General features: G+C 36.8%; 1 protein-coding gene across 2 annotated transcripts in view; it reads right to left on the bottom strand.

Moving 5' to 3' along the window:
* The window catches only part of Sbf2 (SET binding factor 2), a 456025-nt gene that overhangs the window by 77370 nt on the left and 363755 nt on the right, over positions 1-14900 (bottom strand). The window lies entirely within an intron of this gene.

The raw sequence follows: 14900 nt of genomic DNA, 5'->3' as shown, positions 1-14900 counted from the left end.
TTTTTAACTGGCAAACTTTAGCTTGTCATCAAATCTTTTAGGATCTCAGTTACTTTACCTATCAAAATGGGAATTTAGTAACAGATAAAAATCAAAGATGTTACTTTATAATTAGAGAATATATGAAGCCTATCAATGTACCATGTGCACAGTATGCACTATACAATTGTTATTATAATTAGGACATATAATAAAATATATCATAATCTAAATATAGAACCCCAGATAATTTAAATTTTCTTTCACCCAGTTTTAAGAGTACCTTTTTTTAAACTTCACTAAGTGAGATATGAGTTTAGTCTTACACACAGAATGAGGGCAAATCTTGAATTTGTGGTTCATGGAACTGTTCTCTCCCCAGTGCTAACTCTAGCTCAGTACTTTCTCACCTAGTTGCTTGCTGCTTGGCTTACATACCTGCCAAAAGACTGTTCTGGGCTTCAAGGACATTTTCTAGTAACTAAATCTGAGTATGGGAAAGTAACTATTCCTTTCCTGGACTTTTTGTGGGGTTTCAGCATTAGGTAAATTTAAGAGGTAATTAATAACAGTGTGTCACCTATAATCCCAGCTGCTTGGGAGGCAGAAGCAGGAGGATTACAAGTCTGAGGTCAGCCTGTACAATTTAGTGAGTCCCTGTTTCAAAATAAAAAGGGATGGGGATGTAACTCATATAGACTGGGTTTAATTCTCAGTATCCCCCCAACTCCAAAAAAAAAGAGGTAATTAACAGAAGGAAGGAAAGCTAACTGTAGGTACTTGGTAGGTACTTCATGTGTATTTACATGTCTAGTTTAATACTAAAAACTTTCTAAGATGAACATTATTATCCACAATTTAAGGAAGAGAAAACAGAAGTTTGGGGAAGGTTATGTGATTGACTAAGGTCATAGAGCAATCAAGTAAGTGGTGGAACTAAGTTTCAGGCTCAAAGTTTGTTTCCAAACCCCTGACCTTTTTACTATACCAAAGGGTCTTTGAAAAAGAACTGAAAACAAATTATTTGCCAATTTGCACGACTGTACCCCACCCTTACTTAGGATCGTGTTTCTCAAAAGTCAGTATTTTGTCTTGAAAACTCTGATAAGACTTTACATACATTAAAAAAAATTTTTTGTGTGATACTGTGATCAAATGCAGGGTCTCATACATGCTAGGCAAGATCTATACCACTGAGCTACATCCCCAGCTCTGTGTTTTTAAAAAGAGAATTTACACCAGGCATGGTGGCACATGCCTGTAATCCCAGCAGCTCAGGGTGCTGAGGCAGGAGGATCACAAGTTCAAAGTCAGCAACTTATTGAAACCCTGTCTCCAAATAAAATATATATTTTTAAAAAGGGCTGGGGATGTGGCTTAATGGTTAAGCACCCCTAGGTTTATAATCCCCAGTACAAAAAAAATTTACATTGCCAAATGTCAGTTAATGATGAGTCATTTTTCCACAGCTGCTGCTTTCACTTCTAAAAGTTAAGGTGCTTCAAAAAATTTAATTCATAATTTCTTATAAAACAGCAGATTAGATCTTCAATAGGCAATTTTTTGGAGGTATCCATTTTATTCTTTAGAATCTGTTTTTTGTGAGTAAAACTAAAAAGTTTCTAAAAAGTTTTCTTTTGAAGCGACTAAATAAATTCTCTTCTGAAATATTAGACACTAAAGGTTGTACAGAAAACAATTATGTAGGAAAAGTTGGTTGCCTCTTAGAGATACATACATATACAAAATACTTGGTAAAAATTATATGCTCAATATATGCTAATTTCCTTTTTGGTCTAGAGTATACTAAAACTAAACCTGGAATAGGCACCAAGCCTAACATAAAAGGTAGTACTTGTGGGGCTGGTGTTGTAGCTCAGTGGTAGGATACTTGCCTAGTATGTGTGAGGCACTGGGTTTGATTTTCAGCACTGCACATAAAAAGTAAAGGTCCAGTGACTACAAAAAAAATATTTTAAAGAAGGTAGTAATTGTATAGTTGGAAGCAAGATGGCTGTGATTTTGCTCCTGAGAGGCTCTTTGTACTCCTGCTGAAATGACTAGCTTCCACCCCCATTCTCCCTGTTAGGTGGCTATAAATTAGGGCTGACCATGAAGCAAAATCGAGCAGTTCCTGTACTGGGGTTGTGGCTCAGTGTGGTACAGCACTTGCCTAACATGTGTGAGGCACTGGGTTGGATTCTCAGCACAATATATAAATAAATGAATAAAATACAGGTCTAAAAAATTAAAAAAAAAAATTGAATAGTTCCCTGAGGCCAAAGTGCACAAAGAATAGCTACTATCTACCTATGGGAAATCATGGACAAATGTTTGGTGCTGAGAGTGTGTAAGCAGAAGCCATACACAGTGAGACACGTGTTCCTTATACCTCTGCACATAGATACTTGGGATGTGGATTACCCCTCACAGTTTAGTCCTTCACTGTAAGGACTGACTATTGCTTTACTAGCAGTGCACAGACCTATTAGGAAAAAGATTCTAAAGGTATAAAATTCAAATAAGATAAAAGCATAATTCTCAACTGCCTTCCCCATGAGAACAGTCAGAGGTAGTACCATTTCTCCTTTCCTCTCCTTTCTTTTTTTTCATGGCACTAAGGACTGGACCCAGGGTCTTACACGTGCAAGGGAAACTCTTCATGACAGAGCTGCATTCCCAGCCTGGGAAGCAGTGCCTTTTCATACAGATGAGGTACATAATGAAAACAACAGCAGCTCCAAAAGCCCTGGAGTTCTGAAATTACATTAAAATAGACAGGTTCAGGAAACTGAGCTCTTAACGAATCCTCATTAGTTTCCTTAGGATATTATCAGTTTTTTTTTTCCTTTTTTAAAGGAAAATCAACATACCAAAAGTTATTAATTATAAATCTCTTATTAAAAATTGAAAGAGGGGGGCTGGGGATATAGCTCAGTTGGTGGAGTGCTTGCCTTGCAAGCACAAGGCCTTGGGTTCAATCCCCACCACCTAAAAAAAAAAAAAAAAAGAAAAAAAATGTAAAAATTGACAGAGCTCTAAAGGAATCTGAGAGTCTAAAGAAGCTTTCTTTTCCCCTACGGCATTTTTCTCACTGATGCTGCATACTCCCTTTCTGCGGCACATATTCATTGATATTATCTTCCTGTTTATTCACAAACTAAAATGAATATGCAAAAGCTTCTCTAAATCTTTTCAACAGAAGTGGGACTCTATGTTCCAAATAGAAATGGTGCAAAAGAGAGTGACCATCGTCCAAAAGGGTCAGAACCCATTGCCTGTTTGCTTGATGAGAATTACAGCAGGGTGAAGTGATTATAGGATAAACACTTCCAGTGGCAAGACAGTCACGAGAGGCTACGGCATCTGATATATGTATAAGAAATCACTATTTTCCAGATGCTAAAAATATTATTATTTCCTCAAACATGAAATCTGCCTTTCTTTGTGGTTTCTTGCTGTTTGTTCAACTGTGAGCAAGGACACTGGGGCCCAGTGTTAAGTTGGGCAGGGCCACTGCACTGATGGGCAGGTGTGTTCTCAGGACCAGCAGAGGGCAGTAGCACATTATTCTACTGAGATTCCATCATAACTTTAGATAGAAATTGTAAAAATGGAACTTTTCAGTCTGGTTGGGCTGCAAAGCAGACTGCAAAAGTAAGGTGAATATTGCATGTCTTCACTGCACATTTGAGAAACCCTATAAAAGAATGGGTTTGCCAAGGTTGCAAGACAAGATGGGTAAGATGAGATGGGAACAGAAATATGATTTTCCATTACACTGGGATACAAAAATTCTGTAAGATATAAAAATTAAGATGCTTCCCCAAAAAACAAAATTGTAATATAATTATGGAGAGAAAGATGTAATGAGACTTTTTAGGTTTTCTGATTCTGTATAATCTGTGAAAATAGTAGTTTCGTTAAACAGAGAAAATAAGCACCTGTGGATAAAACTGTCTCCTGATTTTAATCAGTTCTTTGGTTTTAAGTAAAAACTTTTCCAAGACAGTTTCTCAAACTGGTATATATTGCTAGCTTCATGATATTTATTTTGTACAAAGATGAGATCCAATCCATACTGAGAGTGGTGGTAGGGAATGATGATGTCAATTGACATCTCCCTTTCCCTTCAATTTTGGCACTAATATTTATTTTATACTTCATAATAATTCTTATGATGCTGTCCTAAAGAAACAAGTGATATTTTGTCATGCAATTTTGTAAGATATTAAGAATGTGTTGATTTCCTTCCTTATCTAGAAAAAATAGCTCTGAAAGTACTAGATTAAGCAATGCCATTCATTTTCCACAAAGCTTTCAAAGGAAACCCAGCATGGGGCAGGATATGGAGAATAAACTTATGGGGTTCACCAAACAGCAGGCCATATTAAAATCCAAATAAATGGACAGATATCATCTGAGAGACCAGACAGATAATCAAGGGAGAGGTTAAGATGTAAGTACAAAGGGCCTGTCTAAATCTTGTCTGGCTACATGTTCGCTCCCCAGGTCTGAGTTTCCTTTTGGAGAGCTCAGAGAGAAACTAAATTTCAGGATGGAAAGCAGGACTCATTCCATAAACATGTGATGATCTTAAAGAATAATGTAGAATGCAGAGACTATCTTAAATTTCTGGAGATTTCTTTTACTACCAATATTTATAAACTCACTTAAACCTTACAGAAATCTTATGACCCACTGAGGTAAGTACTATTATTTCCTCTGGTCTTTTTTTTTTAAAGAATAAGATCTTCCTGTGTTGCTCAGGCTAGTTTCAAACCTGTGGTCTCAAGTAATACTCCCACCCCAGCCTCCCAAGTAGATGGAACTACAGGCTTGAGCCACCATGCCCAGCTTTTTAAAGATGAGGGAACTGAGGCACTAAGAAGTTAAGTAACCTGCCCACAAGAACATTTCCAGAAAGTGGTATAGCCAGAGCTGGAATTCAAACCTAGACAGGTTGGCTGAAGTCTAATTTTTAACCAACCAGTTAAAAAAGATGGGCAAAATATCTGGATACTTCACCAGAGATGATATAGGGATAGCAAATAAGCACCTGCAAAGAAACTCATTATTATTGGTCATTAGGAAGATGCAAATGAAAACTGCAACAACATATTACTTCATGTCTATTGGAATAGCTAAAATTAACATAAAGCTAAATTAACAATAGCTAAAACCTAACATGAAGATGTGGAGGAACTAGAAGTCTCAAGCTGCCGGAAGGAGTAGAAATGTTAGTTCTTTGGAGAAAAAGTTAGCCATTTCTTAAGGAGTTAAACATATACCTACTACAAAGATTCCATTTCCAGGTTATGTATCCAAGAAAAAATAAAATACATATCTATAGGAAGCTTGTATATGACTATTCATAGTAGCCTTATTTGAAATAACTAAAATCTGGAAACAATCCAAATTTCTACCAACAGGTTAATGGATTGCCAAATCAAGGGTATTTATATAATGGACTAGTACTTAGTAATAAAAAGGAATGAACTACTGATACAGGGACCAGCACAGATAAATCTTAAAAAATCTAGTTAGTATCTAATTAGTAGGAATTCTAAAGAGAACCAGAGAAAATTAAGAGGAGAAAATAATCAAATAAATGAAATAAGAATATTCTGGTATTTTCCAGAACCAAAGATCACAGATTTTTCAGTTTGAAAAATCCAACTAATGCCTATCTAATGAATGAATAAAGACCCACATAAGGCATAACTTTATTAACACTTAATCCATGAAAGGGAATCCTACAACATAGCACAGAGATAAAATTGGCCACAAGCAAAAGAGTAGAAATCAGATAATGTCAGACTAACAGGTGGGATGTGTTACCATGTGGAATGGAAGGAGGGGGAAATTTGTAAGAGGACAGGCAGAGGTGGTGGTAATGTAAGAGACCTAAATGTTCACAATGCAAGTCACTTCATAATGTCTAATACTGTAAAATTAAGAAATAGCAGTGAATGCTTATTACTTAGAAAAGCAAAGTCAAATACCAAAATAAATACCTAAGGAGTTCAACACAGTTTTCCCTGGAAAGTAGACAGATATTTGGAAGTAGGGCTGGGACCTCTATTTTCGTGATAAGCTGTAATTTTTTTTATTTCCTAAATTAACACGTAACATTTTAAAATAAGGTTATTATATATGGAATAAAAATTAAACAGAAAATAAAATAATCTGTATTATTTACCTCTTGAAGACATATGTTCTTATCAAATTTGTTTTACAAGTGGAGATAAGAAAATGTTTAGATTAAGTTGGTAGGTCAACTTTTATTATAATAACCTTGAGCAAGTTTTTAAAATTCTTTCATCAAATTAGAATTTTATTCTTACAAAATATGTGGGCTCTTAAGTGAGTTGGAAATACTTCTGAATGTCAGGTAGAATTTTTCATGGTCTAGCAGTCTCAGCTAGAATATTCACCTTCAGCATCTTAGATATTGCAGGAATATAACAAATTCACTCCAAACCTGCCAGTGTATGTAGACTCAGTCAAGATCCAGCACCAGCTATGGAAACTTTATTTCCTGGATTTTTGTTCCTAGGTGAGAATTTACAAATCCAAAGTCCTGAAAAACCCTCACATAAGAAGATTGGTTGTTTGAGTTTATTTTTACTATATCTATTAAGACAGGAAACTGGTTCAAAATGAATTTCCAACTATGTGGTTTAAAATGGAATTTTTAGGTTTTTAACCCTAGATTAATTAAAATTTTAACCAGGACATTGTAAAGTTTTGCTGATACTGTAATTCTTTGACTTGGCTTCTATCTCATAGAATTGAGATTAGGATATATTTCTATAAAGACATGCATATTTTGCTGGACATGGTGGCACATGCCTGTAATCCTACCTACTTGGGAGGCTGAGGCAGGAGGATTGGAAGTTCAAGACCAGCCTGGGTGACTTAGAGAGATCCTGTCTCTATGCATCAAAAAAACCCACAAAAAACCCCAACTGTGGAGGGCTTATGCTTGAAGCTCTGGGTCCAATCCCCAGTATGGGACAGGTGGTGGTGGGGGGATGCTCATTAACTGAAATCTGACGTACAAATGGCTCTTCCTGAAAATTTTACTGCTCAAAGTAGATAATCTACCTGTCTGTTTCTCCTTATTCATTAGTATGCACGCAATTCCTCTTGGAGCAAAGGCAATTTTCTAAGCAAACTGTCTATCAACTAGATGTACAATTGGAGAGCCGCAAATTCATAATAAGGTAGTGGAATAAAGAGTAAGGATGGAAGAGGTATTGATACACAGGTCCCACTGGCAAGGGAGATTCTAGAGATGGAGTAACAAATACAAAGGGGCTATATGTTTACTTACGACAGCATACGTTCTTATTTCTCTGCTGATAGAACTGAATACTGTTTCTAGATAAAAATAATAAATGAGGCACCCTGGGCACAGTGGCACATGCCTGTATTCCCAATGACTCGGGGGGCTGAGACAGGAGGATCTTCAGTTCAAAGCCAGTCTCAGCGACTTAGTAAGACCCTAAGCAATTTAGTGAGACCCTGTCTCAAAATAAAACATAAAGAGGGCTGGGGATGTGGCTCAGTGGTTAAGCACCACTGGGTTCAATACCTGGTATGTATAAGTAAACAAATAAATAAATAAATAAATTAGGTACCCTAAAAATAACTTTGGTGATGCCAAAGATTCTTGGATTGCTCTTTATCTGAGAAGAACGAAAAATGGCCTTTCTAGGACTTAAGGAGTCTTTTCAGTGAGCTGAAGTATTCACTAAAGTGATTTATGTAGTTTGTCACAAAAATCTAAAGAGAAACGGATTAGTACAAAAAAATTAGCATAAAGTCACAAATAGTGGTTGTAATCTTTTGCCACAGTCTGACAATTTAGAAGGCATACCATGGAAGCAAAACTAAGATTACATTGTAATATGCTAACTTCATTTCAGAGTAGCTCTGCCCTACCAAGATGGGAAAACCAGTAAGTAAAACTCTGCATGTGTACATAACATTTAATATATATTTAGTAGAGAGTAGAAGTATTTAAGGGCTCAAGGACTTGGTGGGGGCAATGACATAATTGTACAAGGACATAGTACAATAGCAGAAAGCCCATGTGAGATGTCATGGATGTCCTTGGAAAATAGAAGCACATGCCTGGGTAGAGGAACAGGTTGTCGGTTTTAGGTTGTCCTTTTACATGGGCAGTAAGGCAGGCAGACACCTAGAAAGCTGGCTATTACCATCTAGCTCCAAATATGCTGTATTTAATAGGTTACTACTATATTAGTACATTTCTTTCCTCATGTGACTAAACTTTAACACTTAAATAAATAAATATTTTAAGTTTGGATAACAGTAGTATCTTAAAGACTATTCTAATGAGAATCTGGAAGAAAAACATGATTAGCAAGCTCTGACTTTAAGTTTTTTTTTTTTTTGGAACCAAGGATTGGACTCAGGGGCACTCAACCACTGAGTCATATACCCAGTCCTATTCTGCATTTTAATTAGAGACAGGGTCTCACGGAGTTGCATAGTGCCTCGCTTTTGCTGAGGCTGGCTTTGAACTCGTGATCCTCCTGCCTCAGCCTCCCCAGACGCTGGAATTATAGGCATGTGCCATGGCGCCTGCCTGATTTTAAGTGACTTTTTAAATTTGAATTGTTATTATCAAATAAATAATAGTGAACTGAAGAAGAATGAACTGATTCCTATACTATTTCCTGCTTTTTACTAGATAAAAGCAGAAACCACAGTACTACTGAATTACAATTTGGTAGTACATTTCTTCATTAGTTTCCATCTACTCAACTTTTCCACAGACTTAAAAAAAAATCATTACAAAAAGCAAGGTCTTAAAAGGATTTCCTATAAACAAAATCAACAACTTAAGGCCCAATTCCAAATTTCACTGATGTTTTGACTTGGAAACTTAAGACTCTTGTCAATGACCAAATAAAGACTCAAATTGCAGGTTGTATTCATGGCACATCAACCATGGGTGCATTTATATTGTAACTGTTACTTCAGTGCCTACATCTTCTAAAGGTTTTATTTTGAAGCTGTGCCTTGACAGAATGAGTGACTGGCAGCCAGTGTGATTCAATGAGGTGGTGCCTACACAAAGTAGAGGCCACAGAGCAGTAAACATCAGCCCTGAGATGTTTCTGACTTATAGACTATTCTTGGATAAGTCACCTAAGCTCCTAAACTTATGTTTATTACAAAGACAACACATTCTTAACTGGCATGTAAATCTGAGAGATATAGATGAATTCATTTTTGAGAAGAAAGACAGTATATTTTTTTTATTTTTACAGACTACATTTTGATTCATTTCACACAAATGGGGTACAACTTTTCATTTCTATGGTTGTGTATGATGTACATTCACACCATTTGTGTAATCATACGTGTATGTAGGGTAATGATGTCTGTCTCATCCCACCATCTTTCATACCCCTGCCCACTCCTCCCTCTCATTTCCCTCTATGTAATCTAAAGTTCCTCCATTTTTCTCTTACCTCTCTATCTCCCCCACCCTCATTATGTATCATCATCCACTTATCAGGGAAAACATTTGGCCTTTGGTTTTTTGGGACTGGCTTATTTCACTTAGCATGATATTCTCCAACTCCATCCATTTACCAGCAAATGCCATAATATTATTCTTCTTTATGGCTGAATAATATTCCATTGTGTATATATACCACAGTTTCTTTATCCATTCATCTATTGAGGAACATCTAGGTTGGTTTCACAATCTAGCTATTGTGAATTGAGCTGCTATAAACATTGATGTGGCTGTGTTACTGTAGTATGCTAATTTTAAGTCCTTTGGGTATAAACCCAGGAGTGGGATAGCTGGGTCAAATGGTGGTTCCATTCCAAGTTTTCTGGGGAATCTCCATACTACTTTCCATAGTGGCTGCACCAATTTGAAACTTCACCAGCAATGCATAAATGTGCCTTTTTTCCACATCCACTTAGTATTGTAAGCTGATTCTATACTGTGAGGAAAGAAAATATATTTCTTGAGAAGAAATATGTTCCTGTTTTTGAGGACTTTTTTTTCAATTTTAATTCTACTGCTTATTTATTTTGGAAAGATTCATTACAACTGAACTTTGAGAATAAGGAATAAGCTGTCTACCTAGTAGCCATTTTCCAGGAGGAAAAATTATCTATTGAATTATAAAGACCAGGTCAAAGTTATCCAAGTGTTTGTATGAGTAAGCTAACAATTATGCCTAGAACTCTAGAAAATAGGCAAACAGTGGTAATTATCTGGTTAAAAATAACCAAGACAGGTCCAGTGCTAAGAATGAACAGTTATAATGCTACAATAAACTGTTCTAGGGCTGAAAATGGTTTTCAAGCTGTAGGGGATCATTGTCTGTTTCCAAGGCTTTGAGGGACAAAACAAACGCTACCTCCCTCCTGCGATCCCAGCTCCTCTACATACTGATGTCTGGAAGTTTGCTATTTGTGCTTCATTTGTATAGTTTAAGGCCTAAAGTTTACTAAAAAGCAAATAGTACTATGTGCTTGGTGATACCTTTAACCAGTTGCCTATTACTGAACATGAAAGAAGGCTTTTAGATTAAGGTTCCATGGAAGGAGCGGTCAAGTCATGAGGGAAATTAAAAGTCAAAAACAGAAGAAAATTAGAGGGCCAGTGAAGGAGGGGAAAATCATATACTTTCTCAATTTGCTTGTTCCTTCTTCCCTGGGATCCCATTTTGGGTGTTTGGAATATGCTGAACAAGTTTCCCAATTTATGGAGGGGTGGGAGGAGTTTAAATGAAACTTTTGTAAGTGGCAGATTTTTCTGCCTATCATCAAATATTTATAGAAGTTGCACATCTGCTGGTGAGGGCACAAAAGTCAAAGTATGCAAGCACACACAAACACACAGTGCTTATTAAATCACTTGCTTGTTTTGAAGACTCAGAAGAAACATCAGAGAATTTAACTTTTTTCAATGATGCATGGGGATGATGAGACATAAGTGAAAGAACATAACCAAGGCCACATAGTTAGAACAGTAATGAAACCAGAAATTAGTGTTTCATAAGGTACTAAGTACTATGGCCTAGCCTTCCTTTCTTGACTTCCTGAGTAATAATGCATCATATAATCCTGTAGGTCAAAGAGCTAAATGCAGGTAAATGTGCTGAACATACTTTCTGCTTTCTCACTGCCATGACATTGGTAAAGCTGTTGCCTCCTCTGGAAATCCTTCCTTCCAGTTTTTAATGGCTACAATCTTACCCTTGAGGATCCAAGATGGCAGACTAGAGGGAGGTTGCGTTTTTTGTTGCTCTGTAACTCAGGTTTTAAGCAGAGAAAAATCTGCTTTTCTGTGAGGCAGTCTTTGCTGCTCATTGATTCCCCTGCTGTTTAGCCCATTTGTCCACCACGATCACCTGCTGTCTGCCAGCATATCACCTATTTTTTGAGTGCAGATCGCTCACTGACTGCCACCTATTATCCACCATTTGCCCATTTTCCTGCCTCTTGTCTGCCCATCACCTGCCTTTCACTTACCACATCACCCACCACCCAAGGTCTACCTGCTGATCATCTGCTGGTAGTCTGCAGGACTGGCCACTGACTGGCAGCAGATCGCTTGCTGCCCATTGTTGCCTGAAAGTCCACTGTCACAGTACCCACAGGTTTGGTTACACGTGGCTGCTGCCATTTTGGGACAACAGCCAGGACCTACAGGACCCCTAGCCTGACCGACCATGCTACATACAGACTCAGTGCCCTTGCCCCACACTGCAGCTCCCCATTTGCCACCAGGTTTGGAAACCAGTGCAGTCATCTTGGATTATCCTGGAAGTAGAAACTGCCATCTTTAGGTGGGGCAAATCCCATCCTGAGATGCCTGATGGAGACTGGAAGCTCATTGTCAGGTACCTCTCATGCATCAGGTACTGAAGCCTGGGAGGTTTGAACAGTATATGACTGTTATAGTGTAGATTTTTTTTCCCTCTTTCTCCCTTTTCTCATGCTAACAACCAACTTCTTTTGATTCCACTTTCACTCTTCCAACAATCTAGGACTTCTATATACTCTTTTCTTATCCCATTAACAGTTACATCCTACACCCCTCCCCATCCTCTCTGTGCACCATCAAAAACTGTAGACCTTATTGCAACTCTGTTGGTTATACTGGAGATAATAATTGAACTCATCCTCTCTGTTTATTATGACAATACTCTTAATGTCTTCAGAGGGGCTATTAGGTTTAGGGCTGCATATTATCTGTACTGGGTGCTGCTAACATTGATCTTCCTCTTAAAGAAGAAGTTTTAGAAACCTGCAGGGTCACTATAAGTATATAGGGGGAAAGGTACAATACCCCAGATCTGCAGTGCTAGAGGGGAAGATACATGAACAACATGAAAAAAACAAAGGAAGAAAATGTTCCAAATAAACCAAGATTCTATATTAATAAAATCCAATGACAGCATGGTAGGAGTTCAGAGTATACATAATTGAAAATGATTCATGAAGCAAAGGGTGACATAAGAGAGCAAATGCAGGCAATGAATGATCACTCCAATAAACAGTTAAAAGAGCAACTGCAGGAAGCAAAAGATCATTTCACAAAAGAGAGATTCTCAAAAAACAACCAAACAGAAATCCTTGAATTGAAGGAAACAATAAACCAAACAAAATACTCAATAGAGAGAGCACAACCAACAGACTAGATCACTTGGAAGACAGAACCTCAGACAATGAAGACAAAATATTTAATCTTGAAAATAAAGTTGATCAAACAGAGAAGATGGTAAGAAATCATGAATGGAACCTCCAAGAACTATGGGATATCATGAAAAGACCAAATTTAAGAAATATCAGGATTGAGGAAGGCACAGAAACACAAACCAAAGGAATGAACAACCTATTCAATGAATAATATCAGAAAATTTACCAAACCTGATGAATGAAATGGAAAATCAAATACAAGAGGCTTACAGAACACAAATGTACAAAATTACAAAAAATCCACACCAAGGCACATTATAATAAAAATGCCTAACATCCAAAATAAAGAGAATTTTAAAGGCTGCAAGAGAAAAACATCAGATTACATATATAGGGGGAAACCAATACGGATATCAGCAGATTTCTCAGTCAATTCAGACCCTAAAAGCTAGAAGAGTCTGGAACAACATATTTCAAGCTCTGAAAGAACATGGTTGCCAACTAGGATCTTAAACCCAGCAAAACTAACCTTCAGAATTGACGATGAAATAAAATCCTTCCATGATAAAAAAAGTCAAAAGAATCTACAAATAGAAAGCCTGTGCTACAGAATACTCTCAGCAAAATGTTCCATGAGGAGGAAATGAAAAGCAACAATGTAGGTCAGCAAAGGGAGGAACTACCCTAAAGGAAAAGTCAATCAAAGGAGAAACCAAGTCAAGTTAAAAACTGAAAATAGGCTAAAATGACTGGGAATACAAATCATATCTCAATAATAAACCTAAATGTTAATGACCTAAACTCATCAATTAAAAGACATAGACTGGCAGATTGGATTAAAAAGAAAGACCCAACAATATGCTGCCTTCAAGAGACTCATCTCATAGAAAAGGACATCCACAGACTAAAGGTGAAAGGGTGGTAAAAAACATACCATGCACATGGACTCAGTAAAAAAGTAGGAGTCTCCATCCTAATATCAGATCAAGTGGGACTTCAAGCCAAAGTTAGTCAGAAGGGATAAAGAAGTACATTTTATACTGCTTAAGGGAACCAAAAATCAGCAAGACATAACGATCGTAAATATTTATGCCCCAAACCAAACCATGGTGTATCCATGTAAATCAAACAAATCCTTCTAAATACCAGGAACCAAATAGACCACAACACAATAATACTGGGTGACTTTAACACACCACTGTCACCACTGGATAAATCTTCCAAACAAAAACTAAACAAGGAAATCATAGAACTCAGTAACACAATCAATAACTTAGACTTAACAGGCATATATAGAATATTCCATCCATCAATGAGAGAATACACTTTCTTCTCAGCAGCACATGGGTTGTTCTCTAAAACAGATCACATGTTATGCCAAAAAGCAGCCCTTAGTAAACACAAAAAAATAGAGATACTACCTTGCATTCTATCAGATCATAATGGAATGAAATTAGAAATCAATGACAAAATAAAAACCAGAAACTACTCCAACACCTGGAGACTAAGTAATATGCTACTGAATTAAGTATGGATAACAGAAGACATCAGGGAGGAGATAAAAAAATTATTAGAGGTAAATAAGAACAACAATACAACATATCAAAATCTCTGGGACACTATGAAAGCAGTACTAAGAGGAAAATTCATTGCATGGAGCACAGTCAAGAAAAGAATGAGAAGTCAATAAGTAAAAGACCTAACATTACATCTCAAAGTCCTAGAAAGAGAACAGAACAACACTAAAAGTAGTAGAAGACAGGAAATAATTAAAATCAGAGCTGAAATCAGTGAAATTGAAAAAAAGAATAAAAAAATTGGCAAAACAAAAGTTGGTTCTTTGAAAAAGTAAACAAAATAGATAACACTTGGCCACACTAACAAAGAGAAAGAGAAAACTCAAATTACTAAAGTTCGTGATGAAAAAGAAAATATCATGACAGACATCACTGAAATACCTAACATAATGAGAAGCTACTTTGAAAATATATACTCTAATAGAAAATATTGAAGACATCAACAAATTTCTAGAGACATATGATTCTCCCAAACTGAACCAGGAGGACATACACAATTTATACAGATCAATTTCAAGGAATGAAATAGAAGAAGCCATCAAAAGTCTACCATCCAAGAAAAGCCCAGGACCAGATGGATTCTCAGCTGAGTTCTACAAGACCTTCAAAGAAGAAGTCATTTCAATATTCCTCGAA

This window comes from Sciurus carolinensis, chromosome 11 (genome assembly GCF_902686445.1).
Source record: "Sciurus carolinensis chromosome 11, mSciCar1.2, whole genome shotgun sequence".
NCBI classification, from domain to species: domain Eukaryota; kingdom Metazoa; phylum Chordata; class Mammalia; order Rodentia; family Sciuridae; genus Sciurus; species Sciurus carolinensis.
The sequence above is the reverse complement of the archived record's forward strand: the minus strand, read 5'-3'. Positions and strand labels throughout refer to the sequence as shown.